Source organism: Bos mutus, chromosome 21, assembly GCF_027580195.1.
Source record: "Bos mutus isolate GX-2022 chromosome 21, NWIPB_WYAK_1.1, whole genome shotgun sequence".
NCBI classification, from domain to species: domain Eukaryota; kingdom Metazoa; phylum Chordata; class Mammalia; order Artiodactyla; family Bovidae; genus Bos; species Bos mutus.
Window position 1 is genome coordinate 32,173,455 of NC_091637.1, and position 27,897 is coordinate 32,201,351.

At 53.9% G+C, this 27,897-nt stretch overlaps 1 protein-coding gene across 1 annotated transcript in view; it reads right to left on the reverse strand.

Annotated features, from left to right (window-relative positions):
* Positions 1-27,897, reverse strand: part of LINGO1 (leucine rich repeat and Ig domain containing 1) — a 219,151-nt gene that overhangs the window by 130,299 nt on the left and 60,955 nt on the right. Inside the window, exon 3 of the mRNA XM_070358579.1 lies at positions 2,100-2,143. The gene's annotated coding sequence lies outside the window, so the exon portion shown is untranslated. The remainder of the gene's footprint in view (positions 1-2,099; positions 2,144-27,897) is intronic.

Here is a 27,897-nt window from a genome sequence, read left to right on the forward strand (position 1 = left end):
TCCAGCACAGGTTTCTTCTCTTCCAAAGATTCCTCAGGCCATCCCATGAGTCATAAATAATCAAACGTGCATCGGCTGCCAGTTCCAGGTGTGCTGATGACATCCCTTCAGACTTCTGTGGTCAGCCCTGTGGATCTGAACCTGCCCCTTCCCAGTTCTACCCCTAAGCAGCATCCCTGTGCTGAAGCCCATGTCTGAAACAAGCACCTGGCTTGCTCTCACTCAACCGAGTGGGGTTGGAGCCCACTCGGCCACCCAGGGGATGGAGAACTGCAGAGAGCAGCTAAGGGCAGGGACTGTGGGGGTAGCTTGTAAGAGGGGCACACTCTGAGCAGCGGGGCTTAGGGGGCAGACACAGAGGAGAGGAAAGGGGTGTGCCCAGAGAGGGAGCCCAAGAGACCAGTCAAGGGGCTTCATTGTTGCAGCCCTGCTGATTGTGGCCCCCTGGTCCAGACGGGAGTTCAGCTCCCACACCACATGTCATGGCTTCTCTGGAGGGCAGGCCCCAGCTCCTGGGGACCTGGCCAGGAGGCATGGGGGCCAAGAGTGTGGCCTCCAACCATTCCTCTCCCCTAGGGAGGCCCCAAACTGGGAGGCAATGTGTGGAGTAGTTGGGGGTGATGTGCAGACTGTAGAACTTGGAGAGAGAACCTGAGCCAGATCCTATCTTGGCCAACAGGGCCCCGTCCCCACCTCCCAGCCTTGGCATTTCCACCTCTAGGAAGGGAACAAACTGCTCCTGCTCACAAGTTGTTGTTAAGATTAATGAGCTAATTAAAGTGTGAAAAATGTTTCTTGTAGACTTGAAAGAGGTGGCCAATCATGGCAAATTAATAACAATTAACACCCCTCCTCCAGGCAGTCTGCCTGGACTGGGTTCACTGGGCAGAGTTTTTCCTCACAAGAATGGCAGGAAGTCTGTGCTGGCCTTGGCAGGGGTGTCTGAATTCTCCTCTGTTCCCCAGAGTCCTGCAGACTCTTCCCAATAACCAGACCCCACCCTTGCCTGACCCTAGGCTCTGTGCTCACAGAACTCAGTCCATGAGGCAAGAATAACTGATGTGACTTTTAACATTTCCTGAGCATCAACTGTGTTCTAGGCTCTGCAGCAAGCCCTCTCTATACAATACAATGCCCTGAAGGATGCGCTGTGAGGGGCCCCTTTCACAGATGGGGAAATGCGGAAGAGTCACAGAGACAAGGAGGGAAGCCAGGATTCCAAATGGTTATCCCAGTGAACCCCCGCCCTGTGCTTGCAGTAAGGCTGGACTGTCAGATGAGGGAGGAGGACCAGGGAACCCTGCCCTCAAGCCCCTCACTGCTCCCCACTGGTTGCTGCTATTGCTGTGAAAGGCTTGGCGGGGGATGGTGCCACCTCCCCCGCCTCACACTCCTCCACTGCCTCCCTTGCATGGAGGCGAGACTGACTCAGCAGACACCCTGGGGCCCCTGACGCCAAATTAGAGCCAGAGCCCTCCTAGAAATCGTCCACTCAGCAAAGCCTCCTTGGAGCTGAAGTCCGAGGAGACACAGGAAACTGGGGGGAGGGGAGGAAAGCGTCTGCCCTGTCCATGCAGCCCCTCATCAAACAGCATTCTCCAGGCCCCAGAATACTGTCCCCCAAATGCCTATTCATTGCAGAGCACAGCCAGGCCCCCAAAGCCTGAGCTCGGCCACCTAACTCATGCCCTGAGCTTGTCCCCCACAGGCAGGCCCACAGCTCTGCCCCCTGCTCAGTGAGGGACCTCCAGGGTCCCTGAGCCCCACTCCTGACTGGTTCCTAGGCCAGAAGCTCCCAAACCCCAGCAGCTGCTCCCCAGCATCAGTAAGCCTCACCCCATCCGACCTAGGAACCACTCTCCTCTTTTCTTCCCTGAAAGCTGATCCCAAACCCCTTCTGCTTTCTGCAACTCAGAAGTACCCCCAGGGTCATGGCTGGAGGAGGGCAGGGGCTCTGGGAGACAGAAGAGGAGAAAGAAAGAAAGAAAAGATGGCAGAGAGGGCCAAGCAGAGGGAGACGAGGCCCCTGGAACCTGCCCCACACACATTTCACCCTCCGGTCTTCTCCTCACCCACCACCCCAGACGTCCACTGCTTACCTCTAGGGGGTGCAAGCAGGCTCAGGGACTCTTCAGAGGGACACCTGCAGAGAGACAGCAGAGAAGGGGTGAGAGCACAGTCAGATGGAGGCCTGCAGACTCTTCACCCATAGGACCCGTCTGGCAATCAACCCCACCGAGCCTCTGCCCGCAGCCCAGGACACAGGGAGCGGGAGACTGGGCAGCCCAGGGGTGCCAGACTCACTGCACAGAGTTAAGAACGCCCTTTTCCGTAAGTCAGGTACTCTGCTGCAGCCCTGGGGAGGGGCCTCAGGACAGACGGAGTTATCCCAGGGGGTTCCTGCTGCAGACCCGAGCTCCACGTGGGCCCTGAGGGATGCGCACATAAGCAGAGAGCAGCTGTCCCCTCCTACCTGTACCTGTGGGTTCTCTGGCCCCTGGACACACAGGATTGAGCCTCAGATTCTCCCTCCTGGGGTCAGATGTGGTGGCCAGAGGGAGCACCCAAGCCCTTTCTTTCACCTCTAAGTGGGACCTTGACCTGGTCATCTCAGCTTTGTCACCCCACAACCCTGGGCAGGCCCACTCCCCTCACTAGGCCTTGACTTCCCCATCAATACCAGTCAGTGAATCAGAGTTGCCTGGAGGGCTTGTCAAAACGCAATGTGCTGGGCCCCACCCCCAGAGTTTCTGATTTCAGCAGGGCCAGGATGGGGCCTGAGAATCAGCATTTCCAAGAAGCTCCCAGGTGATGCTGATGCTGCCATTTGGGGATCACACTTTGAAAACTGCTCGTCTAGTTGTGTTTGGCCTGCAAAGTGCATAGTGCACACCCTCAAGGAGTTCACAGGCTAACTGAGGAGACCACACGTATGTGTACACACCACTGACTCAAGGAATGTGGAAATGTGGCTTATAGATCACAGCAGGAAATGTGGCTTATAGATCTACTAGGTTTGGGCTATGGGCCAGTGCAGTCATGTAAGGCTCCCTGGAGGAGAGAAAGGCCTAATTTACCTTTTGTTACATATTGTAGTCTTATTCCTATACAAGTAATACAGGCATACCTGGTTTTATTGCACTTCACAGTTATTGTTTTTACAAATTAAAGGTTTGTGCCAACCCTGCATTGAGTGAGTCTATCAGCACCATTTTTCCAACAGCATTTGCTTGCTTCATGCCTCTGTGTCACTTTTTGGTAATTCTTGCAATAGTTGAAACCCTCCACTAGCAAAAAGATTATGACTCACTGAAGGCTCAGATGATGGTTAAAATTTGTTTAGCAATGAACTATTTTTTAATTAAGGTATGTACCTGGTTTTTTTTCAGCCATAATGCTATTACTTAATAGACTGTAATATAGTGTAAACATAACTTTTATGTACACTGGGAGACCAAAAACTTCATGTGACTCACTTTTCTGCAATATTAATTTTATCGTGGGGGTCTAGAACCAAACCCACAATATCTCTGAGGTGTGCCTGCGTGGAAGCTTTCTCTTGTTAAAGAGCTTCAGATATAGATGCTGTTGTGGTTTAGTCACTCAGTCGTGTCCGACTCTTTGCTACCCCATGGACTGTAGCCCACCAGGCTCCTCTGTCCATGGGATTTCCCAGGCAAGAATACTGGAGTGGGTTACCATTTCCTTCTCTAGGGGATCTTCCCTACCCAGGGATTGAACCCACATCTCGTGCATTGCAGGAGGATTCTTTACCGCTGAGCCACCAAGGAAGTCCTTCAAATACAGATACCTATAGGGTAAACATATTCTCACTCACAACCACATCTCCAGAGATCCTGACTGCCCATCTGGTGTGAAACTTTCACTAAGCATTTGCACAGACATACTGAGAGGTGCACAAGTGTTTATATATAGAACAAACCCGCAGTTACACACCAGGAAAGTCTCTGTGCTGGTGTATAATCAGGTTCCTCACTTAATAGATTTTGGAGAACTTTCCCCATCTATATATAAAGATAATAATGATCACTGCTTGTATTCACTGAGCACCTACTATGGGCCAGATACTGGGTTGAGCACTATATGTATTAACCCATTTAATTATCCTAACACTCCCCTCCCCAAGATGGGTGCTGCTGCTGCTGCTGCTGCTGCCACTGCCGCCAAGTCGCTTCAGTCGTGTCCGACTCCATGCAACCCCATAGATGGCAGCCCACCAGGCGCCCCAGTCCCTGGGATTCTCCAGGCAAGAACACTGGAGTGGGTTGCCATTGCCTTCTCCAATGCATGAAAGTGAAAAGTGAAAGTGAAGTCACTCAGTCATGAGGACTCTTAGCGACCCCATGGACTGCAGCCGACCAGGCTCCTCCGTCCATGGGATTTTCCAGGCAAGAGTACTGGAGTGGGGTGCCGTTGCCTTCTCCGAGATGGCTGCTACTGTTAGCCTAATTTGTAGAGGAGAAAACCAAACTGCAGAGTAACCTGCCCAAGAACACCCAGCCTAGGGAGCGGCTGAGCACATGAACACCAGTGTCCGTGCTCCAAAGGGAGCCCCCCCTGCCCCCCATGTTCAGTGCTACATGGAGGAACTCCACTCAGGGACAAACTCTCACCTGCTTAATCAGACCTCCCAGGATGAGTGCTTAGGGGGTTCCAATCTTTTATTTCCATTGCTAGGAAAAAGCCTATCTCTGTATACACATGCATTCCTAAAAAGTAGGTCAAAAGGTGTACACATCTTACTTTTTTCTTGCGGGGGGTAGCATTTCTTAGTTCCCCAATCAGGGATCAAATCCGCACTCCCTGCAGTGGAAGTGTGGAGTCTTAACCCCTGGACCACAGGGGTGAGATCTCAGGGTATACACATTTTAAATTTGGATACACTGCCAAATTGTCCTCCAAAAATGTCTATGCCAACGCCAGGCTGACTATTTCCCCAGGTGAATGCCTACTGAAGAACAATTCCCATTTATTGAGTACATACTAGTTGCCAGATCCAGTAACATCTGGGTTGTCATTTCTATTTTGCAGATATGGAACAGAGGCTCCGAGAGGTTAACTTTCTTGCCAAAGGTCACACATCGGATAAAGAACATATCGATTTTCTTTGATATTACGGAGGAAGAGAGAGAGGGAGGGAAAAAAGGAGGGCGAGAGGGAGAGAGGTTCCTCAACCCACATGACCCACATGCCCTTCCACCTTTCTGCTCCCATTTATAGCAAAGGTCTCGAGCAGTCCCTACTCAGCATCTCAGCCTCCACTCCCTCACTTCCAGCTCTCCCTCACTCCCTCTCCAGTTGTGCTTCCACTCTGTCACTCCACAAAACTGCTCTTCTCAAGGTCCCCAGAAACCTCCGTTTTTCCAAACCCAGCAGTCACCCTGATGCAGCTAACTGCTTCCTCCGACAGGAAACACTTTATCTCTGAGCTCCCAGGATTCAGCCTCTCCTGGTTGTGCTCCCAGGCTTTCCTCCCTTCTCACCCAAACTGCCTCCAAACATCCAAGGCCCCAGGGCTGGCAGGGCTCTCTGCTCTCTCCTGTCTACATTCCCTGCTCTCACCTGGTCTCTGTAGCTTTAAATCCAGCCACGCCCCCAGTCTCTCTCCAGCCCCAGCTCTCTCCTGAGCACCAGCTGCGTGTATCCACAGGCCTATTTGTCATCTCCACTTGCTCATCTAAGAGACCTGTCCAAAACAGAACTCTTAATTTTTATCCCCAAAATTACATCTCCCTCAAGCCTTGACTCCTCTCTGCCTCACCCCACACCCAAGCCATCAACACACCAGGTCAGTACAACCCCGGAAACACATCCCAAACCTACCTTCTTTCCCTGTTCCTCTGTTCTTGCCCTCATCAGCCCTTGCCTGGATAACTGCAGCAGCCTCTTGCCTCTCCAGGCTCCCTGATCCCACCCTGGTCCCAAACTATCACAGCAGCCACATAATGTTACAGACAGAATCCTTCACTCTCCAGCCATATGCAAGGGGTTTCCATGGCAGAGAGAATCAAGTCCAGAATGTTGAAAGTCTGCCCACCACGGCTCAGAATTCACCTTGAACCACAATCTGGCCCCCTCCCACACCAGCCAGCTTCAGGGACTCTGTCATCGCTGCTCCTTCTGCCCAGAATGCTATTTCCCCAGACCTTCTTATCATTCTGTTCAAATGGGACCTCCTTTATCTTCCCTGGTCACCCCCAGCCACCCCAACCTCTCCCATCGTTCATGGACTTTATCCCTGCTGCTGCTGTTTAGTCGCTTCAGTCATGTCTGACTCTTTGCAACCCCATGGACTGCAGCCCGCCAGGCTCCTCTGTCCATGGGATTCTCCAGGCAAGAATACTGCAGTGGGTTGCCATGCCCTCCTCCAGGGGATCTTCCCAACCCAGGGATCAAACTGAGGTTTCCTGCATTGCAGGCAGATTCTTTACCGCTGAGCCTCCAGGGAAGCCCCAGACTTTATCCCTGTCTGACATTATCTTGTGATTTACTCCTTGTTGTTCATGCATCTCCTCATCATAAGATGAACCCAGTAAGGCAGGGAGGGACCGTATCCATCTTACTCACCTCTACATCCACCTCTTACCATGTGTGGTACTCGACACAGAGCACTCAGTAGATATCTGATGAATGAATGAATGAGTGGGCAGAGGCAGCTCTATCTGACTCCAAAGCCTGTGCTTCTGTTTCCTACACAGCCTGCTCCCATATGAAGCAGGAAGGAGCCAGAAGGCAGACCTGGCAGGGCAGGACCCTCTGAGCAAAGGCAGAGAGGTGGGCGCAAAGCTGAGACAAAGCCAGCTGGAGTGGCGGATGCACGCTGGAGAGCAGCAGGGCCTGGGGCCTCCCTGGCATGCCAAGCCCAGCAGCCCCTGCCCCCGGGGGGAACTGAGGCCCTCACACCTGCCAACCTGTCCCATTCAGGAGGGAGCCTTGGGGGGCGGCCGGCAACTGAGCGCGACTGGTGGGGGGCCAGGATGGCTGCCAACAGCTGGTGCTGCTGCCAGGCAGCCAAGTAATCGTGTTAGCCAGCGGAAATTGGTCCAGGGAGTTTTTTTCCTTCGCCTCCCGTTTTCTTTCTCTTCTCTTCCCCCTCGGAGCTGCAAGACTCGGAAGATTGATCTTTGCCTGAAACGGAGGAGATAACTCGATATAATGAACTCCACTGTCCCTCTTGCTGTTTGGAGCTTTTAAAAAATTTAAAAGGGCTGGGGACAAAAAAGCTCATCCTCAGGGTTCTCTGGGGCTGCTCATCCTCCCCTGGAAGCCCCCGCCTCTGTTCATGCCCCTCTCCCAATTCTCCGTCTGCCTTCTTCCCCCTTCTTTTTCCCTTGGGATGCCTTGATGGAACAAAGGTTAAAAATATCCCCTTTCTCTCGCAGGTTTTAAAAATAATTTCTTTGAGGTCAGGACTGGATCGGCCAATGGCCCTGCCTCCCACAGCCCCACCCCCATGGCTGCCCCCACTCCCCAGAGTCACCAGCCAGCCTGGGGGTGACAAGTTGGCTCAGACCCCCTCTTCGCAAAGCATTTCCAAAGGGAGCTGCGAGGCCCAGCCCGCCCACTGAGGCGCTGCCAGAGACGACTTTTGTTCCGGCAAAGGGCTCTTTAAAGAGCCGCCTAAAGACGCACAAAAGAAGCCCAGCCCCAGCTGGGACCCAGGTTTTGCCCACCTCACTGGAGGTCCATGGCTCTGCATCCCCAGTCAACCCCACCCTCCTGCCTGGGAGTCTTGGCTCTGTACTGCAACATATGTCCACACAGTCAATCAACATTTATTGAGCACCTACTCCGTGCCGAGCATTGGACTGGCAGCTGGGGACCCAAGGGACAACCAATCCCTTCTGATTCCTGCCCTCAGTGGCCCGAAAGCCTGGTGAGCAATCAGTGGTCACAGTGGTTGGGGTGGGGCAGGGCGGGGGCACTCTGACAGCATAGACAGAGGTCAGGGGAGGCTTGCCTGAGAGAGCATCCTTAGAGCAGAAATCTAAGGACAAGTAGAAGACCACAGAGCAGAGGGTGTGGGTGGAGGGTTCCAGGCATTATCAGGAGGGTCTGCTCTCAGACCCAATATTGGGGGTGGGGGGGTGGCTTCTTCCCTGGGCTCTCTACCTGCAAAGGGAGGCCAGATCCCATAATTCCTTACCTGACATTCAAGTCCCTTTCTAGCCTGGACTCTGACCCCAAGACTCCCCTCATCTCCAGCCTCCTCCTTCAAAGTGAAAGTGAAGTCGCTCAGTCATGTCTGACTCTTTGCGACCCCATGGACTGTAGCCTACCAGGCTCCTCTGTCCATGGGATTTTCCAGGCAAAAGTCCTGGAGTGGATTGCCATTTCCTTCTCCAGGGGATCTTCCCCCAGGGATCGAACCCGGGTCTCCCACATTGTAGACAGATGCTTTACCATCTGCGCCACCAGGGAAGTCCAAATATTTATTTGAGCCGCTGTTTGGGGGGCAGGGTGGGGATGGCAGAAAGAATACTGGAGTGGGTTGCCATTCCCTTCTCCAGGAGATCTCCCCAACCCAGGGATTGAACCCGGGTCTCCCACATTGTAGACAGACGCTTTACCATCTGAACCACCAGGGAAGTACTCAAATGTTGCCTCATCGGCCCCTGGGCAGGAATTTCTGCTCCCTCAGGGCTCCTACACCGGTGCCTCCCCACCCTGCCTGCGGGATGCTGCAGGCCCCCTGTTCACATGAGTCATGCTGAGCAGTCTCTGTGTAGCCAGAGCCCCATACATAGCCAGCAGTGTGTGGCCAGTAGAAGGGAGCAACTGGGACACCATCAGAAGGTTCCAGCTCAGATCAGTGATGGCTGAAGGCATCAGCGAGAGCTTCCTGAAGAGGTGGATCGGGGCTCTGAATAAAGAAGGATGTGGACAATAGAAGCTGGGGCATGGCGGGTGGCAAGGATCCAGGGCAGCAGAGACAGAGCAGCTCAGGAAAGGCCCGAGGAGGTGGGCATCCCAAAGCCTAGGCTGATCACTAAGCTGTAGCCCGTAAGAAGTCACAATGGAAAAGGGGAAACTGAGGCTCAGAGAGCAGCTGCTTCTACAAAGCAACAGAGGCAGGTGGGATGCTGTCCAAAGGTCCTTAAGCAGTCATGGTCCACCAGCACCCATTTCTAGTACTGTGCGTGCTAAGTCGCTTCAGTCATGTCCGACTCTTTGAGACTCTATGAGCTGTATCCCAGCAGGCTCCTCTGGCCATGGGATCCTCCAGGAAAGAATACTGGAGTGGGTTGCCATTTCCTTCTTCAGGGGATCTTCCCGACCCAGGGATCCAACCCATGTCTCTTAAGTCTCCTGCATTGGCAGGCGGGTTCCTTACCACTAGCGCCACCTGAGATGCCTCAACCCCTATTAGAAGAGCTCACAGACCAGTAGGCAGGCAGGTACCACACCACGTGGCCCGTGGATGGGGGATGGGAGCCTGGAGAGTCCAAACCTGAGCTAGGGAGGAAAGAGACGGCCGAAGTGGTTCTCTGAGGAGATGTTAGCTGGGCCAGGAAAGGCACTGCAGGCAGCAGGTCATCCCGGGCGAGGGAAGAACCTCCAGTAGGTCTGTTTGACCCATCCAGGGTCTCTGGCTTGGCCAGGCTCCTGGGAACACAGTCAGCCCACTCCAGCCTGAACCTTAGAAAAAACCATCCCCTTCCCCACCTACCATATTGCCCTGAGAGGCTGTTCTGAAAAAACCCTGGCCAGTCTCAGGCTTTCTGTCCTTCACGTTGGGGCCCTGAGATCCCAGTCTCCTGGGCCCAGGGACACAGTAGAGGTGAAGAGCTCTTACCCAAGAAGGCCCCTGAAACTGCATGCTCCTCCCGCATCTCCCAGGCGGCCCCGGAAACCAAGCCTGGCCACCCAAGAGGGGCAGGCCACAGCTCCCACAGATGGTAGTGTGGCCAGCCTCTCTCCCCAGGGCCCACCCCTGCCAGGAAGAAACGGAACAGCCCAGCCTGACCTTGTGGTTCTGCAGGCAAGTAGCTTCCCGCCTCAGCTTCTCCAGCGCAGCCCCCTGGGGCTGCGGGCTCTGCGGGCATCAGGGCCGGCTGGAGGCATAGGAAGCTCGGTGTAACCAGCCCAGCCTGCTGCTAGGACCTGAAGCCTGGTCCCCACACAGACCAGGGAAGCCTCGCCCAGAACGTCCAAACACTAGGCTTCAAGACCTCAGCTGAACCCAGAGAGGAGCAGGGCTGAGAGGAATCAGGGTTCAGACAGAGGGGGAGAGAGTCTGGTGGGAGGAAGGGGAGAGAGAGGCTCGGGCCATACTCAGTGGGCAGAGCCTGAATGCCAGGTGGATGGAAATACTGGGCATCACCGTCTGTGCCCAGTAGCTCATAGGCTGATCCAAGCAGAGGAGTGGGGCTCAGCCAGTTACTGGCAAATGTGAGGCCAAAACAGAGGGGCCGCTCCAGGGATGCTGATTGACCTGTCTAAGCCTCCCAGGCCCAGCTCTGGTCAGGCCAGAAAACCTGCCGTTGGGCATGTGTGGAGCTGAACATTTTTTCCTAAGCATCTGAGGGGTGAGAAGGCCCAGGCTGGTCCCCCGACCACGGGCTCCCGGCCAGTCCAGCCAAAGTTGCCCCTGCCCATCACTGCACCCACTCCCCGGGGCCCCTGGAGAACAGAGTCACAGCAAACGGGCTTGAGGAGGCACCATGGGGTAGGGGGCAGGGGCCTGACATAGCAGCTCACCTTCCCTCCCAGCAGCCCTCCGAGGCGGGCGGGGCATCCCCATTTCAGAGAGAAGAACAAGGCTGAGTCGAGGACACAGCATCCTGCTCCCAGTCCAACAATGAGAGACAACCAGGTGATGCCCAGAATCGTAACCTTATCCAGCCCATCAGAGAGCTGAGGTCACGAGGCAAGCAGGGGAACCAAACTGCAGGGTTGACAGGTCGCTCCAAGGAGCGTGAGACACACACCCGGTTTCACCCGGGGCAGAGGGGAGGAAAGGACGCTGCCAATACAGCAGCTGAGCAGAAGACAGCTACAGGTGGACGAAGTCTCAGGGGCTGAGTGTGGGTCAGTATATGACCATGCAGATCCCACGGTCCCAGGCACAATGGGGGTTGGCCTTCCCCACCAGCCTGTTTTCATGGGCGCCCACAACACTCATGCGAAGGGCGGGGCACAGTGGGAGATGGAAGAAAGACCCCTCAGTGCACAGACAGGACACCTGGGCCACCTCTCCTTGGTGACCTGGCTGTCCCTGGAACTTCCCCAACCTCCCTGCCAGCCTCCCCGGCCAGGAGGGGTCTCACTGGGGATTTTGGGCAACCCCTAATCCTCTCTGGCCTCCTTCTCTCATCAGTTGCACCCACAACCATCACCTTCACTAGGGCCCACAGGGTAGTGAGAGAGGGCTAGTGGGGAGCCCAGGAACTGGGGAGCAATCAGACAGCACCTTTCACATCTTCTCTGTGAAAGGGGGCACATGACCCCAATACCCCAAGGTGGAGTTGAGGGGCTGAAAGGGCACAGATGACTGGGGGTGGGGGCAGAGCCGAGGCTTCTTGGGTCAGGCCTGTGCCCTGTGCCCTGCCTAAGGAGCCCCAGCCTAAAATGGGTTGGCAGAGTCTTCTCCAATCCGTCTGCAGACAGGCTGCTCTGGGCACAGGGTGGGAGATGATTCTCCTTTCTCTCTCCCTTCAGATAGCCAAATTATAGTTCGATATAAAAGCAGAGGCAAAGGCATCAACTTCAGGAGTTACTCTCTTTGTAACAAGTAGGGAGGACAGAGGGAGGCAGGAGAGAGACAAGATTTGCGGTGACTGCAGGTGGGGGGCAGAGTAGAAGAAAAAAACCCCCAGGCTGCTGCTGGGGGAGGGAAGCAGCAAGGCAGGGGGCTAGCTGGAGGGGGTGCTTCTGTGAGCCTGGGGGTGGGGGTCGTTCCCTCCCAACCAAGCAGGAAAGGTGGGATCTGAGGAGCTCAGGCGGTGAGCACTGTAGGCTCCAGGAGCAGGTGGGGGCCCACTCTGCTTCCATTTATGCAGCCAGACAATCAACAAGTATTTCTTGAGCACCTGTTATGCACCAGGCCCTGAGGGTCCTCAGTGAGTAAGACAGACAATGTCCTTGAAAGGGAAGTGAATGTGTTGCAGACTGGCTGGTCCAACACCCCCTGGGAGATCTCAACACTGGTTGCACACCAGACACGTCTGTGAGACACCAGGAAAGCCCAGAGTAGAGGTGAGAGCAGAGGTTTGGAATTAAACAGGCCTTGGTCTGAATCCTGGACCTTCATCATGAGCCATGTCCACGGGCAAGTCCCCCACTCTCTCTGAGCCTCAGTAACAAAAACAATAGCAGCTAACTTTTATTTAAGTTACAACGTACTCAGGTTTGTTCTATGACTTTACACGCATGCGTGCATGTGTGTGCTCAGTCGTTTCAGTCGTGTCTGACTCTTTGTGACACGATGGACCGGTAGCCCACCAGGCTCCTCTGTCCATGGGGATTCTCCATGCAAGAATACTGGTGTGGGCTGCCATGCCTTCCTCGAGGGGATCTTCCTAGAGATTAAACCTGCATCTCTTATGTCTTGTGCATTGGCAGGTGGGTTCTTTACCACTAGCGCCACCTGGGAAGCCCCTTTACATGTATAAACTCATTTAATCAGTACAATAACACTACGAAGTAGGTACTATCATTATCCCCCTTTTCTTGAGGAAACCAAGACACAGAGAAGTTGTGTAGATACTGTGTGAATGGAGACCAGTGTAGGGTCACCTAATGGTTCCTGAGACACCTGAGGACATAGGGTACCTGAGTTTGAAAGAGCAGATTATAAGAACTGGGTCAGGATAAGTCAGTCAGTAACTCTCCTGGGGGCCCTTCATAAGGAACATGAGTGCGAGTGAGGGACCTCCTCCACTTCATGCTGTGGTCTCCCATCCCTCACCCAACCCCAAGGCTGAAAGCACCTACTTGTCTCTCCACCTGTCCAACTCCTGCTCAGCTATTTTCTCCCGTCCAGAGTCAGTACTGCTACCGCCTCCAAGAAGCCAGCCCAGATTGCCCAGCATCCTTTGGAGCACCTTGAACCTGCAGTCTAGTTGAGGAGTAAAGCAGACCTAGAGGGTAGAACTGCCCCCGGGCCATGAGGAAAGGGCCATCAGGTGTAGCAGCACGGCTGGTGGGGAGGCGAGCCCTGCCTGGAGGATAATAAGGTACCCTACCCTGCAGGAAACTCAGGCAAGACGCCACGCTTGCTGGCAGCAAAGCCAGCGTGATGGATGACACCATTCAGTAAGAAATAAATCCCGAGACCCGCGCGCCAGGTGAACTGGGGGGTGTATCCGTCTTAGAGATGCTTAATGAATGTGCCAGCCGCAGTGGATGGCAGCACATACATCTGCCTCCCACCCCTCTCCAGCTCCTTGTGCTCTGGGACCACCCTCATCCCCAGCCCTCAGGCTCAGCCCTTTCCCTAAGCTCTCCTAGAATCAGGGATGGAGGGCACAGGAGAGGTGCAGAGATTAGCTGGTCCAGACCAAAACTCCCATTGCACAGACTGGAAAACTGAGGCTCAGAGAGAGCAGCAACTTACCCAAGATCACATATGAAGCCAAATGCAGAACCTAGACTAGAACCCAGGCCTCCAGCCAAAGCCCACGTGGCCACTCCCTTAGACTCTACTCTCCAGGGGCCTCTCCAAACCCTCCCTGCCTTTAAGTTCTGCTGAGTTTGCCCCCATCCCCAGGCACAGGGCTCCTCAAGAACACTAATCCTGGATCCTTCTGTTCCTCTGTTCCCCTCTCTAGCCACAACAAGATGGCCACACCGTGGCAGGCGCCCAGGGCTCGTGATCGCTCCCGGTGGGACTGAGTGGTTCACAGTGAGTCCAGGTCGGAGAACAGGCATGTCCTAAAGGTCCGGATTCATGACCAGGTAAGATCCATCCCTGGAGACTCCTCCCAAGCACCAGACCTTCAGGTTCCCTCCCCAGGTTAATCACTCCTGCTGTGCGCCTGTTAATTATTCTTGGGCTGGTGACCCCTTACTTCCTAGAAGAGCAGAGGTCAGCCTGGCCCTGGCTGCAGCAGAATGTCTGCCAATTCCCAGGCCGGGCTTTCACCAAACTGATGGGCAAGTGTGCTCGGAACAAATCCCTCAATCAAATTAACGAGATGCTGACCTGCCATGAACAGAGCAGAGGGAATCTCAGGGAAGGGGGTGGGGGCAGAGAAGGGCCGGAGAACGAGCTGCATGCGATGACACAGGAACCAGGCAAGCCCCCACCCGAGCATCTTCCCGCAGCTGCCACCACGCCTGAAATGTCACCATTAAAGGGAAACATCGTTCCTTTGGGGTTCAGAGGCATAAAAGTCTCCTATTAAAGCGAAAATATCTTGGAGAGAAATCACACCCTCAGTCATTATCCACCTCCACGCGTCAGCGCAGAAAGTGGGCAGAAGGAGGGGAAAGCATGGGGGAACCTACTGTGTGCCTGATGTTAGAGACGACCCCAAGACTCGGGGGCCAAGAGGCTGGTCAGAGGTCACTCAGCCTATGGGTGAGGGTTTGAACCCAGAGCCAAGCTTCCTCCTTCCATATGATCCAGAGAGGGGCTGTGGTTGCCTCCCTGAGCCTCCCCCTCGCAAGATGAGCTGCTGCCCACCACCATCAGCCCTGTGGGGCTTCAGGGCAGAGCTCCACTGGGCCCCTGGGGGTGCGAAAACTCGGAATCAAATCCTAGGACAGGCACTCTGAGTTCTCCTAGTGAGGCAGTACTTTCCACAGTATCCCACCGTCTGGACATCCCCTCCCCTCACCCCTGGGGCCACCAGTTTGCCACTGAGGAAAAGGAACTGTCCTTGGAATCAGATGACCTAAATGCTAATCATATCTCTTAACCTTCCTGGGCCTCAGTCTCCCCATCCATAAAATGGAGCGAGTCACACCCTCTTTGCAACATCACTGTAGGGATTCCCTGGAAGAAGATCTGAAAGAAGCCCAGGCCCTAGGTGGAGCCCCTCTGCCTCCACATGGAGCCACCCACCTGGATTCCTGCAGAGCCCTGGAAGTCCTGGAACCCTGAAGTGGCTGCCTCTAGAGGAGGGCTCAGGCACAGTCAGCAGAGCCAGGAGGGCTGGGACCCTGCCACAGCCACAGTCCAATTCCTGCAGTGGTCCTGGAGGGAGGTCTGGGCCCACCATCACCTGCCTGGCCCAGTACAGAGCTCTTCTGAGGCCCCCGCCTTTCCTGACCACAGGAAGCCCTGCCAGGAAACAAGCATAACACCATCCCCTGGGCGGGGCTCCGGTGAGCACCCCTCCACAACCCTATCGCTCTCTGGGCAAGTCTCCCTGCAGCTCTTCCTCCCACCCAGTTCTCCCACACCTGGCCTCATGGCCCAGAGGCAAAAAAAGGCTCAGTGACGGCTGCTGGCTGCAGCTGAACAGGGCCCGCAGCAGGGAAGGGTCTCTAACTCCAGACATATGCCAGCCAGGAAGGGGTCCCTCCTTAGGAAGGGCTCGTCTCTGTCCCTTCCCACAGTCACTTCATAGGCCTCCTTGTTGCTGCCTAGTGAGGCCACTTCAGTGCCTCTGAGGTCCTCCCACAAGACCACCATCAACCCACCCCATTTCCCAGGCCTTCCTGCCATCACCAAGGGGTCTTCTGAAAAAAAAGGGGCAGGACCCCAGCCACTTTTTGGCTCTTGAGTTAGTTAATCACTTTCTCTCTGCTAATGAGTTGAGGGCTGTCTGGGAGCAGTCAGAGAGGTTGAAACACAGAAAAATAACTAGCTTGGGGGTTGTTGAGGAGAGTAAGGAAGAGACAGGAACAGCATTAAGTAAGCACCAAGCTGTGGGGCAGGCTTGCTCTATTTCATTTAATCCTCCAAACAGCCCCTCGTATTATGCCCACTTGACAGATGGAGAAAGTGAGTCTCTCTGAGCTGAAGGTGCATGGCTTAACTTTGATTTGAACCTGAATCTATTGATACCTGACTCTCCATTGCTCCTTGACCCCCACCCACCGCAGGTGCTGAATGACATCATCAGATGGACTAACTGCCCTGGTGACAGAGTTGGTGCTGTTTCCCAGATCCTCCTTGGGACAACCTTGCTAGTCACCCCTTCCTCCCTGCCCTCAGGGTCAACAGCCGGCCTAGCCAACCCGGGGTGGGAGGACGCCTGCTGCCTCCTGTTGAGGCAGACTCCCTCTCCCCCTCTCTGCAGTCTCACTGGCAAATGAGTAAGAAGAATAGAATTACAGTTGGGCTACACGAGACACAGAATTAGCGGGATTAAATAAAAATAGCTATTAAAAGTGCCTTATAATTAAATTCATTTTCCAGTTATTTGTTTTACACACACACACCCGCCAACACTCGTGCACACACGCACATTCTCCAGGCCGCAGCTCCACACCGAGTGGGTGTCAGGTCCCCAGCTGCCAACCAGCCTCCTCCTCACTGCCGCCTCTTCTTTGGAGTTTTGGGGCCTGCCCCTCTTCCTCACCCGTCTCCCTGGCCCTGCTTCCAGTCCATCCAAGGAAACTACCGCTTACCACTATTCCCACATGCTGAGCCTACTATGAGCCAGACACCTGACACCATTCGCCTCCTTTGTTCCAGCCAAAGACATATTTTTCATTCAATAAATACCTGTTGAAAGCCAAGTACTTAACATGCATGATCTCACTTAATCCAAACAATGACACTCATTCCTTCATTAAACAAATATTAGTTGAACACCTACTACGTGGCAGGATAGGATAAGTGCTGGTAATACTTCAGCCAACAAGACCAGACCCTCTGTTCTTGTGGAGCCCATCCTGAAGAAAGCCCAGAGCCAGAGACCAGGCCAGGTGATGGGGAAGAGGCAGATGCCACCTGAGTCGGGCCAGAAGGGCCCGACTTGTCCTCCCACTTGTTAGGTGGGATGGGGATGCACCGAGAGGGGTGATTCTTCCCACTGAGAGCTCCTCGAGGGTGGGAGGGTGTCCCACCATCCTGTGTCCAGGGAAAGAGGCAGAGCACAAAGTGGGAACATCATTATGATTGTCAGCCTGAACTGACCTACCAGGTGTGAGCTCGTCTGTACCACTTCTCAAGTTATACTTCTAAATGCTTTTAGGATTACCATTATTACTACGAGTACTGCTGTTACGGCTATCATCACACCTGTGGAGCTGATCAGTCATGAATATGTAAGAACTTAGAGAAAGCCTCATAGAGATGGGACAAATTATAAGACCTCTAATAGTGGGGGTGGTAAAGATGCCCTGGGAGAAGTACAGTGAAAGTCTATGTAGAGAGGATCACACAGGGAAGGAAGATTACCAGCTGATCCCTGGAGGACTTCTAGGAGGAGGGAACAATTATTTTGGCCTCCCCATCCCAGACCCCTCCCCTCTGCTCACTTGGTCTGATCTTTAACTCCTTCCCCTGGGGCCGTGGGAGGACCCCAGCCCCAAGCCTGGACTCTAAATGTGTTGTTGCTATTTAGTTGCAAAGTCATTTCCAACTCTGTGACCCCATGAACTATATATAGCCTTCCAGGCTCCTTTGTCCATGGGGTTTCCCAGGCAACAATACTGGAGTGGGTTGCCATTTCCTTCTGCAGGGCATCTTCCCGACCCAGGAATCAAACCCGCATCTCCTGCATTGGCAGGCAGATTCTTCATCTCTGAGACACTGGGGAAGCCCACTCTAAGGGAGAGGGCACTTCAAAACCTTCAGCCTTTGAATTCAGCCAGTTAACCAGCGCCACTGTCTCCTAAGCCCTGGGAAAGGTACAAGAAGACCTCATCTTTCAAGCAATCAGATAGCTGGGAGGAAGGTACACATGTCCAGGATGAACAAGGTCTAAGACAACACCAAAGCAAGGGCATGGCCCCAGGCGGTGAACCGTGAGGCCACCAACACTCCCTAAGTCCCTGCCGTGCATCCAGTATTCTCCATCTTTTCCCTGAGGTGGAACAGCCACCCTCTCACACCGCGGCGCGACCCTGGGCCCTTCTTCAGAGGAAGCGACTCAAAACCCAGAGAGGTCAGCAGTGACTTGCCCGAGGTCACAAGACCTGCAAGTGGCAGGGCTGGGGTTGGATGGACCCCAGACCCATCTGATCCAAGGCCTTTCCTTCCCCCACACTGACCCTGACCAGGAAGGCCCTGCAAAGAGACAGCATTCCTGAAAAGTGTCCTCTGTGTGGGCCCTGCCTGCCTGGCCCCTCTTGTCCTACCCTCTGTCCTCAAGGTGGACAGCCCACCCTCCTGACCCCCCGCAGAGCCCCCACACTCAGTCAGCCCCAGGAGCCCAACAGTAAAGAATTTGTCCTCGAAGGAGGCAGCTGAGCTAATTAGCAGACTCCATCCTTTCCTCAGCGAGAACATTACTTCATTATCCGAAGCCAAACATAGCCCCACGGTGTCCGGCAAACACGCTCAGGCAGCTGGCAGAAGCAGTGCGAGTTGATGGGCAGCAAGAGGCCCGCTCTGGCCCAGCCTCCCCACAGGGCTCTGGGACTCTGTCCCATCTTTCTGACAAATGCCAGGGAAGAGAAAGGCGCCTGTGTTGGATGGGAAAGATTACAGCTGAGCAGTAAGGCACAAAGACCCCACAGACAACCAGGGTCTATTGTCACTTCCAGATGAAATCAGCCAACCCCAGGTGAAGGAGGGGAGGACGGGGGCGGGGTGGGATGCTGGGAGCAGGCCAGGCTGCGGCACTGGAGAGCCGAATGGCAATCCCACAGTGTCCATGGTGATGGACAGCATTCCCTTGTGTCCACAGGGCAGAGACCAGCCCCCCAGTGGAGGCACAGCCTACTTTCCTAGACTCATCGCTGCCCCCACCCTACTCCATTGCATGGGCTCCTCACCATCCCCCCACACACACAGGTGGCCTTAGGCCTGCCTCCTGTTCAGTAACCACGCTGTTTCCCCCTCTTTTCTGCCTCTCCAGGCTTGGTGCCATCTCTTTCAGGGGCCTTTCTGACTGTTCCACCCTGCAGGGACCTGGTCTGCCTCATGTCTAGAGCACTTTTCATAGGCCCCATAATCAGGCACCTGATTCTTTGCCTGCCATGCCCAGCTCTCATTGTTGTGGTCGTCGTTGGTGATTTGTGGGTCCTCTTGTGGAGAGAACAGAGATCCGGCTGCCTCCAGCTCTCCTCCGTCATTGAACTTGCTATAGAGACAGGCACACAGTTTCTGCTTGATAAGTGTTTGTTGACTGAGTACTGGGAAGGCCTTCTAAAGCCTCTAATGTGCTGCAACTGGGAACATTTGGAGAGTTCAGAGACCAGTGTTGTAGTCAGCTCTCATGCTAAGCTTCTGTCTGCTCTTGGAGAAGTCACTGGCATTCTCTTGGCCTTAGTGCCCCGACCTGACAAAGCAGGTTTTTGTCAGAACGACCAGTGGGGTGAGTTCAGCTGGGAGGAGATGGTGGGCTCCAAGGATGAGCTGGGCGCTGTTTGTGGTGCTGAATCTGGACAAGGCCCTCTCTGAAGCTGGTGGGTACAAAAACTGAACAGAGCCAGAGAGACAGAGGACTGGAGGTGGCGGTAGGAGGGTGGGGGGGTGGAGAAGGAAGGCACAGCTGAGAGACAATTTATTTGGACTGCTGGTTCTGGGCATTGCCAGGGTCTGTCAGCATGGGGGCCACATGCTCAGGCTGGGGGAGGAGATTCAGCTTCAGCCACTGGGGGACCAGCTGTCTAGCCAAGGACCGAGTCACACTGAGAACACAGTCTGATGGAGGAGAGGCTGGAAGCACACACACACCACGTGTGCATGCAGCAGCACACACATCACAGCCTGTGTGAACAATGCAAACTTCACGGGCATGAAATCCCCGGCCCAGAGTGCCCTCCCAGGCCCTGCCACACTCAGTTCTCCCACAGCCAAGGAGGCCTAGGGCACCCCTTGTGGACCCATTGAAAAGAAGAGGCAAGTCAGGCTTGGCTCCTGGATCCTTCTCACTTCCAGAGAGTGAGTGGCTACTGCTGGGCCCCCTCCTCCTCCAACTGCGCCAGGTGCCTCTCTTCGTGAGGGATGAGACAAAGAAGGCATTTGCTGTGGAAGAGCAGGCAGCAGGCCCGGAGCTGGGGGAGAACACGCGAGCAGGGAGGGAGGGAGAGAGGCAGGGAAGGAAGATAGATTCCACTGCTGTTGAGGAGCAGATCTTGGCAGGGCTCTGTGCTGGCCCAGCCACCGTCCGCTTCGGAATAATTTCTCCGGCAAAAACTCCATAATTATGGGTAATAACAATCACTCTGATTTGCGTGTATTGAACACCTTTCAGCCCAAGATCTCCAAGTGCTTTGCCAACACTAATTAATTCATTAGGCACGCCCGCCTCCCTGGGACAGGGTGACATGATGCCCCACCCAGCGCAGCACAGCTGGCTCGGGTACTCAGCCGGTGGGTGGCAGTCCCAGCGGGGGCACATGTTGGGTATCCTGTGGGGAGAGGCTCTGAGGAGGAGGAGATGGAAGAACAGCCCATCTGGCCCCATATCCTGGCTCAGTTGCCCCCTCAGAGGTTGGATCCACACCCCGAGGCACAGTCTCCCTGCCCCCAGCCTGTTAGAGGGCCAGGTGCAGAGAGTGGGCGGAGCCTCAACTGAGCCCTCACTCCCTGGGGACCTTAGGAAACTCACAAGCTTCCAGGAAACAGTTTCTTCACCTGTAAGAAAGGGGCCTGGGGTCTCCAGCTCCCAAGGTGGCTGTGGAGCTCCAGCATGCAGGTGGAAAGAATATAGACCTGAGCAGGGCTTTGCAAATGAAGGGTGCTGTTTCTCCCTCCGTCAGCCCACTCTATGGAAAATGGGACCAGCTGGCCACAGACAGATGTACAAACCCTCCCTACCAGCTTGGACCCTCCTAGGACTATAGGTGGGCACTCAGTCCCTTTCAGAAGCGAGGAGATGCCCCTCACTCCAAGGGGCGCCCAGTCCTGCCCCACTGCTCACCCCCTACCCCCAGTCCCACATTGGTCTCAGTGCCAGAGGCCCATGGATCTGACTGGGAAGGAAGCAGTTCCCTGAAGGCCAGGCTCAGAATCGGGGCCAAAAGAGAACTCAAGGGTCAGCAGGCTATAGCCCTGAAGCAAGGCACTCCCCAAATTCAAAGAGTGGCCAGATCAAGTCATCTCCTCCAGGTTCTGACAGTGTAGACAGGAAAACCGAGGCACACACCTGGAATCGAAGCCTAGCACCACCAATTCTTGAGCAAGTCCCTACCTCCCTGAGCCTCCATCTCCTTATCTGGAAGATAAAATGTAAAATACCCTTGGCTAACAGTGCTGCCTACACTGTAGGTATTAATACTTAGCAAATGGAGCCAATGTCATTAATTACACTGCACTTATGTTGTCTATTTAACAGCTTAGGTCACAAAGGAAAGTCCATGACTGGATCCCTGGTTTCATGTCACAACTCTTTACAGAGCACCTACTATGTGCCAGGCACCCTGCCATTTACCTCTCCAGCTCCCTTCCTTTGTAAGCACCCTCTGCCCAGCTGGTTGGCTTCCTCCCTGGGGAGGCAAAGTCTCAACTACAAGGAACACGCACATCCACATTCGTGCAGAAGAGCTAGGACAGACCATTCGCTCTTCCTGCTACTGGCCGCCCCCTGCCCAGCTGAGCCCACTTTCTTCCTTGATGGGTTCTGATCTCTACATGGTTGTTGTCGTTCAATTTCTCAGTCATGTCTGACTCTTTGTGATCCCATGAACTGCAGCACACCAGGCTTCCCCGTCCTTCCCCATCTCCCAGAGCTTGCTCACACTCATGTCCATTGAGTTGATGATGCCATCCAGCCATCTCATCCTCTGTCATCCCCTCTCTCCTGCCCTCAATCTTTCCCAGCATCATGGTCTTTTCCAATGAGGCAGCTCTTCACATCAGGTGGCCAAAGTATTGGAGCTTCAGCTTCCAGCTCTCACATCCATGCATGACTACTGGAAAAACCATAGCTTTGACTAGATGGATCTTTGTTGGCAAAGTGATGTCTCTGCTTTTTAATATGCTATGTAGGTTGGTCATAGCTTTTCTTCCAAGGAGCAAGCATCTTTTAATTTCATGGCTGCAGTCACCATCTGCAGTGATTTTGGAGCCCAGGAAAATAAAATCTGTCTGTTTCCACTTTTTTCCCCATCTATTTGCCACAAAGTGATGGGACCAGATGCCATGATCTTAGTTTTTTGAATGCTGAGTTTTAAACGAGATTTTTCACTCTCTTCTTTCACTTTCATCAAGAGGCTCTTTAGTTCCTCTTCAATTTCTGCCATTAGGATGGTATATCATCTGCATATCTAAGGTTATTGATATTTCTCCCAGCCATCTTGATTCCAGCTTGAGCTTCATCCAGCCCAGCATTTTGCATGATGTACTCTGCATATATGTTAAATAAGCAGGGTGACAATATACAGTCTTGACATACTCCTTTCTCGATTTGGAACCAGTCCGTTGTTCCATGTCTGGTTCTAACTGTTGCTTCTTAACCTGCATACAGGTTTCTCAGGAGGCAGGTAAGGTGGTCTGGTATTCCCATCTCTTTAAGAATTTCCCACGGTTTGTTGTGATCCACACAATCAAAGGCTTTAGCATAGTCAGTGAAGCAGATGTTTTTCCAGAATTCCCTCGCGTTTTTTGTGATCCAATGGATGTTGGCAATTTGATCTCTGATTCCTTTGCCTTTTCTAAGTCAGGCTTATACATCTGGAAGTTCTAGGTTCACTTACTGTTGAAGCCTAGCTTGAAGGATTTTGAGCATGACCTTGCTAGCGTGTGAAATGACTGCATTTGTGGGGTAGTTTGAACATTCTTTGGCATTGCCCTTCTTTGGGATTGGAATGGAAACTGACCTTTTCCAGTCCTGTGACCACTGCTGAGTTTTCCAAATTTGCTGGCATATTGAGTGCAGCACTTTAACAGCATCATCTTTTAGGATTTGAAATAGCTCAGCTGGAATTTCATCACCTCCACTAGCTTTGTTTGTAGTGATGCTTCCTAAGGCCCACTTGACTTCACACTCCAGGATGTCTGGCTCTAGGTGATCACACCATCGTGGTTATCTGGGTCATGAAGATCTTTTTTGTACAGTTCTTCTGTGTATTCTTGCCCCCTCTTCTTAATCTCTTCTGCTTCTGTTAGGTACATACTGTTTCTGTCCTTCATTGTGCCCATCTTTGCATGAAATGTTTGCATTTCATGCCAAGATCTCTACAGGGAGACCCCCTCATATGGTGACAGAAGATGACCCCTCGTGTGCAAAGAGAGCTTTACAGTTACAGAGCGCACAGTCCCACTGGGGGCTGTGAGGAGTTCAGACACTTGATACCCACACTTGCAAGCCTGCAGTCACACACACAATCACACGAAATACACGGTGACACACAGCCATGGACACACACTCTCACACAGAGCCACACAATACATATACCAACACACAATGATAACCACACACCCATGAACACACACTACGAAGGGGAGGTCAAGCCAAGGCATCGCCCCGGGCTCAGCACAGCTGATTGGTGAGTCAGTGAACGTATGACCATGTCCCTCCATCTGGGCATCTGCCTGGCTTTCCCCTCCCTCTTCTGCACATTTTGATCACAGTCTTAAGAGCACTTGTGTCAACATGCTAACTTGAAAGACGATCGCAAAAGTGCCACTCTAATGAATGTGCTCGGGCACTCCTCTATTTCCACCCACACATCTTCCCCACAGGGGACTGGACGCCTCCACATGTGTGCATGCACACCCAGGGCTCCGCTACCTCTCACACACATGCATCCAGGCTCACATATGCTGACGTCAGGGATACTTTGGAGCTCAGCTTGAGGGAATGGCCCCATTTCTGTTATGCAGGTCTCCCCACACATCCCTGCAGCCCCTACACTGGGGAGTGAGCCAGAAACCCCAGGAGTCCCACCATCCTTGAATAAGATGAGATGCTCAGGCCCCGGCTGCCTGCCTCCTTGGCCAAGCAACCCTCCCTTGCCCCTCCCCACCAGTGTCCCTGTCTCAGGGTCACCTCCTCCAGGAGGCCTCCAAGGTTCCCAGGAATCATCTTGGTTTGATGTTTGAGATGATGTCTTTGAGAAGGGTCTTCTCAGGCAGTCTGCCCCAGGGTCTTGGCTCTGGGCTGACACGACAGGAGGTCCAAGCCACCGGAACAAGAATGTTTGTGAACCACTCTTGTGGGATGGTAGGACACTCCCCCTGGCTTGGGGTCCCACCTTGCATCCCCAGAATGGGTTCATAAGGCATTGACCATGTGCTCATCAAGCATTGACCATGTGCGAGGGATTGACTCCAGGGACAAGGCATCACGGTGGGGGGCGGGGGGGGGTCTAGTCATCCAGAACAAATCTGAGGTGGGGATGGGAGCACCCATTGGCATAGGCTGCGTCCCCATAGACCTTAAAGGGGTCACTTTCCATCTTGGTGCCTCAGTTTCTTCATCCATCAATGGGAATATTGTGAAGACCAAGTCAAGGTACTTATGATCTAAAAACGCCATACAGGTGTGAGGGTCTCGGTGTTTTCCTGCAGGGTATCCTCAGGGAAGTCTTCTATTCCCCTGACCACACAGGGCCTCCAGGGGACCCTGAACCACAGAGAGGTCCGATCAAGTCTTCAGAGGAGAAGAAAGACTGGAGAGAGGATAAGGAGAGCCAGCAAGGGGTGAGAGGCTGCCCTAAGGGACAGAGAGAAGGATGAAGAGGAGAAGAAAGGCAGCCATAGGTGTCTATGAGCAAGAGCTGCCTGGAAATGCCCAGAACCCCCCACCCTGCACAGGCCTCAGGGCAAAGGGCCCCTGGTAAGAAGCCCAACCTTCAGCTCGTTAGCCAAGACCTGCTCATTAATCACCACGGGCCGCCTCTCCTTGCCTTGGCTGTGTCAGGCCATAATAATATATGAAGAACATTCATTTATTCACCATCTTCCCACTCAGGGAAAGATATATGACATTGTAGGAATGGATTTATCCTGACACCCAGCTTTCAGCAAAGTGAGGCTAATTTAAACATTTAAGTCAACAGCTCACCCCTCCCGTTGTCTCCCAATTTCTTTTTTAATGGTGGGAGGTGAAGAAGGGGAAGGAGGTTGAAAATGCACAAGCCTGAGTGGTTGGAGGATTAAAGGCAATGGAGGGAGAGGAAAGGGAATCTCGGCCAGCTTTCCCTCTGGCCTCTCTCCCACCACCCATCCTGGCCCCACCTCTGAAAATTAAAAAACCAGGGCAACAAGTGGGTGTGGAGGAGCGAGCACCAAACTTGGGGTCCAGAGTCCTGCTCCATCTCTAACTCACTGCACCCTGATAAGCCCGTCTCCAGCCTCTATGCCCTTGTCTGTAGAGCAGCAGGTTGAACAAACTAGACTCTGCCTAGGTCATCTCCAGCTTCTGGAGCTGGGTTCCTTTGTCCACTTCTGGGCATCTCCTCACCCCTGTGGTCCACCTGCATGCTCCTGGGATACAGAGGGGAAGCAGGACTAGGCCCTGCCTAGAGATCCATCAGGAAGGGACAAGACGGCTGCCGTGCTAGGGAGAGTCAGCTGAACCTAAGGGAGTTCGGAGCAGGCTGAGCAGTCAGGGCGCACTTCATGGAAGAGGCAAGGCTTACATTCAGGACAAGGGAGCAGCCAGGTCTCCATCTGTTTAAGAGCACCGCCTCCAGGGGTAGATGTGTACGTGTGCTAGGTCACTTCAGTCATGTCCGACTATGCGACCCCATGGACTGTAACGCACCAGGATCCTCTGTTCATGGGACTCTCCAGGCAAGAATACTGGAGTGGGTTGCCATGCCCTCCTCCAGGGGATCTTCCCAATCCAGGGACTGAACCTACATCTCTGATGTCTCCTGCATTGGCAGGCAGGTTCTTTACCACTAGCACCACCTGGGAAGCCCCCGAGGCTAGATGCTTGGACTCAAATCCCTCCTCCGTGGCTTTAGCAGGCTGCTGACCCTCTCAATGCCTCAGTTTTCTCGTCTGAAATCTGATGACGAGAGTGCCTACCCCACAGCATTCTTGAGAGGATCAGATGGGGCCACCATTCATGGGAAACCCCTGGTACCATGCTCAGCACAGAGGAAGTGCCGAAGCAACACCATCATCAGGGGTGGGCCAAGAGGAGAGGAAGAAACAGCTGGGTGAGGTCGGTCTGGCCCGAGTCTCCCCACTTCAGCCCAGGCCCATCTGGGCATGGTATCCCAGGGTAGGGCGAGCGCCACTCAGCCCATCCAGAGCCCAGGAGGCCCCTGACCATGGCAGCAAGATTTCTCTTTGCTCCAGGTTGAGACCAAACCCCCCCACCCTCCACTATCAGAAACTAAAATCAGGGCCCTCTCTTAATAGCAGGGCGGTGGAGTAAGCAGCAGGGTACCCAGGGGGCGGGCATGTGGCATGAGTAAATGCACTGCCCTCATGTGTGTGCGTGTGCATGTGTGTGTGTGTGCATGTACAAGCACACACGTGGGCACACATTAATTTTCCCATAGTTCCCTCTCCCTTCACTGGCCTCTGACCTGAGGTTCCGAGCCACCAGCTCCCCCCAGAGAATCCTTGGACCTGAGAGTGGGCTGGTGTAGAGGTGAGGTGCTCACCACAAAGTCCCCGTCCAGATGGAAGGCTGGAGGGCGGCTGGGAAGGAGAACAAGGACCCTCAAAGCCTGCTAATCCCCCACTGCCAGAGGCCACTCGGCTCAAATGGGCCCAGGGCTTGTGGCCAAGTCACTCTCAGAAATTCGGTTTCCTCACCTGAGAAAAATGGAGACGATTAACACCAACTCCACAGGCGGCTGTAAGGCTAAGAGAGGTCATATGTTGAGACGCCCAACCCTGGGCCAGGCACACAGTGGGTGCTCAGTCACTGAGCACCCCTCGCTGCCCCTCCCCACATTTCGGGGGTGCTGTGAAAGCCGAGAGCAGCTTTCCTCTCACACTCCCCACCCCCCCACCCCCCACCCAGAACAGGGGACCCCGTTAGACAGTGGCGGATGGGAGCCAGCGACTGGGGAAAAAGGTGTCAGCTTATGTGGGGGTGTCTGCCTCTCTGCAAGTCTCGCTCTAATTGAGTGTCCTATTAAAACACGCTGATTGGTAACACAGCCACTTTATTTATTTATTTTTCACAGCCACTTTAATAAAAGAGTTCCTGTGTTATTTTTACAAGTCATCACTGAACAAACATGCCAAATCCTCCTCCCTGGCCACACCCGCAGGGAGCCTGGCATCTGAGCCACTTGTCATAAGCGGGATGCCATTGCTCACCTGGTGTCATAAGCGGGATGCCACTGCTCAGCAGTGTCCATGCCCCCCACGGCCTGGAGGGTGACCACGCCCAAAAAAGTGACAACCAGAACCACCTCTCCCATGCCCCCCGCACCGGCCCCTGGCAGGCTTGAGTGACAATTTTAACAAGGCAGCTTATTTTCCCTCCTCGAAAGGAAGCCTGGCGGTGACTCACGCCTGTTTCCCACAGCAGCCTACTTTCGTGTTGTCGTTGCTCAAACACACCCGACGGCTCCCGCCCCTGTTGTGGGTGGAGGGCACCCGGGGGTGGGGGAGGTGGCATTTAACAGCCCAGGCTGGGTGTGGAAGGGTTCGAGGAGGCGGAGTGAGCCTCACCACTGAGGGTGAGCTCAGCCCCGCCCCGCGACTCCAGCCCGTTGGGCCTGGGTGCCCATCTATAAAAGCAGAGGTTGGACCATACACAGGGCTTGCAAACTGGGCAATAGAATGCTTTGTTTGGACTGCTCAGTGGGTCTTAAAAGATTAGAGTCTGTTGCCAACTTTTATAAATCACATAGAAATCTGGATTTCTCATTCTTCTCCGAAAAATCTAATCTGGCCATCAATACCCTGCATTTCCACGTAGCAACAATCAGTGCAGCTGACAATGG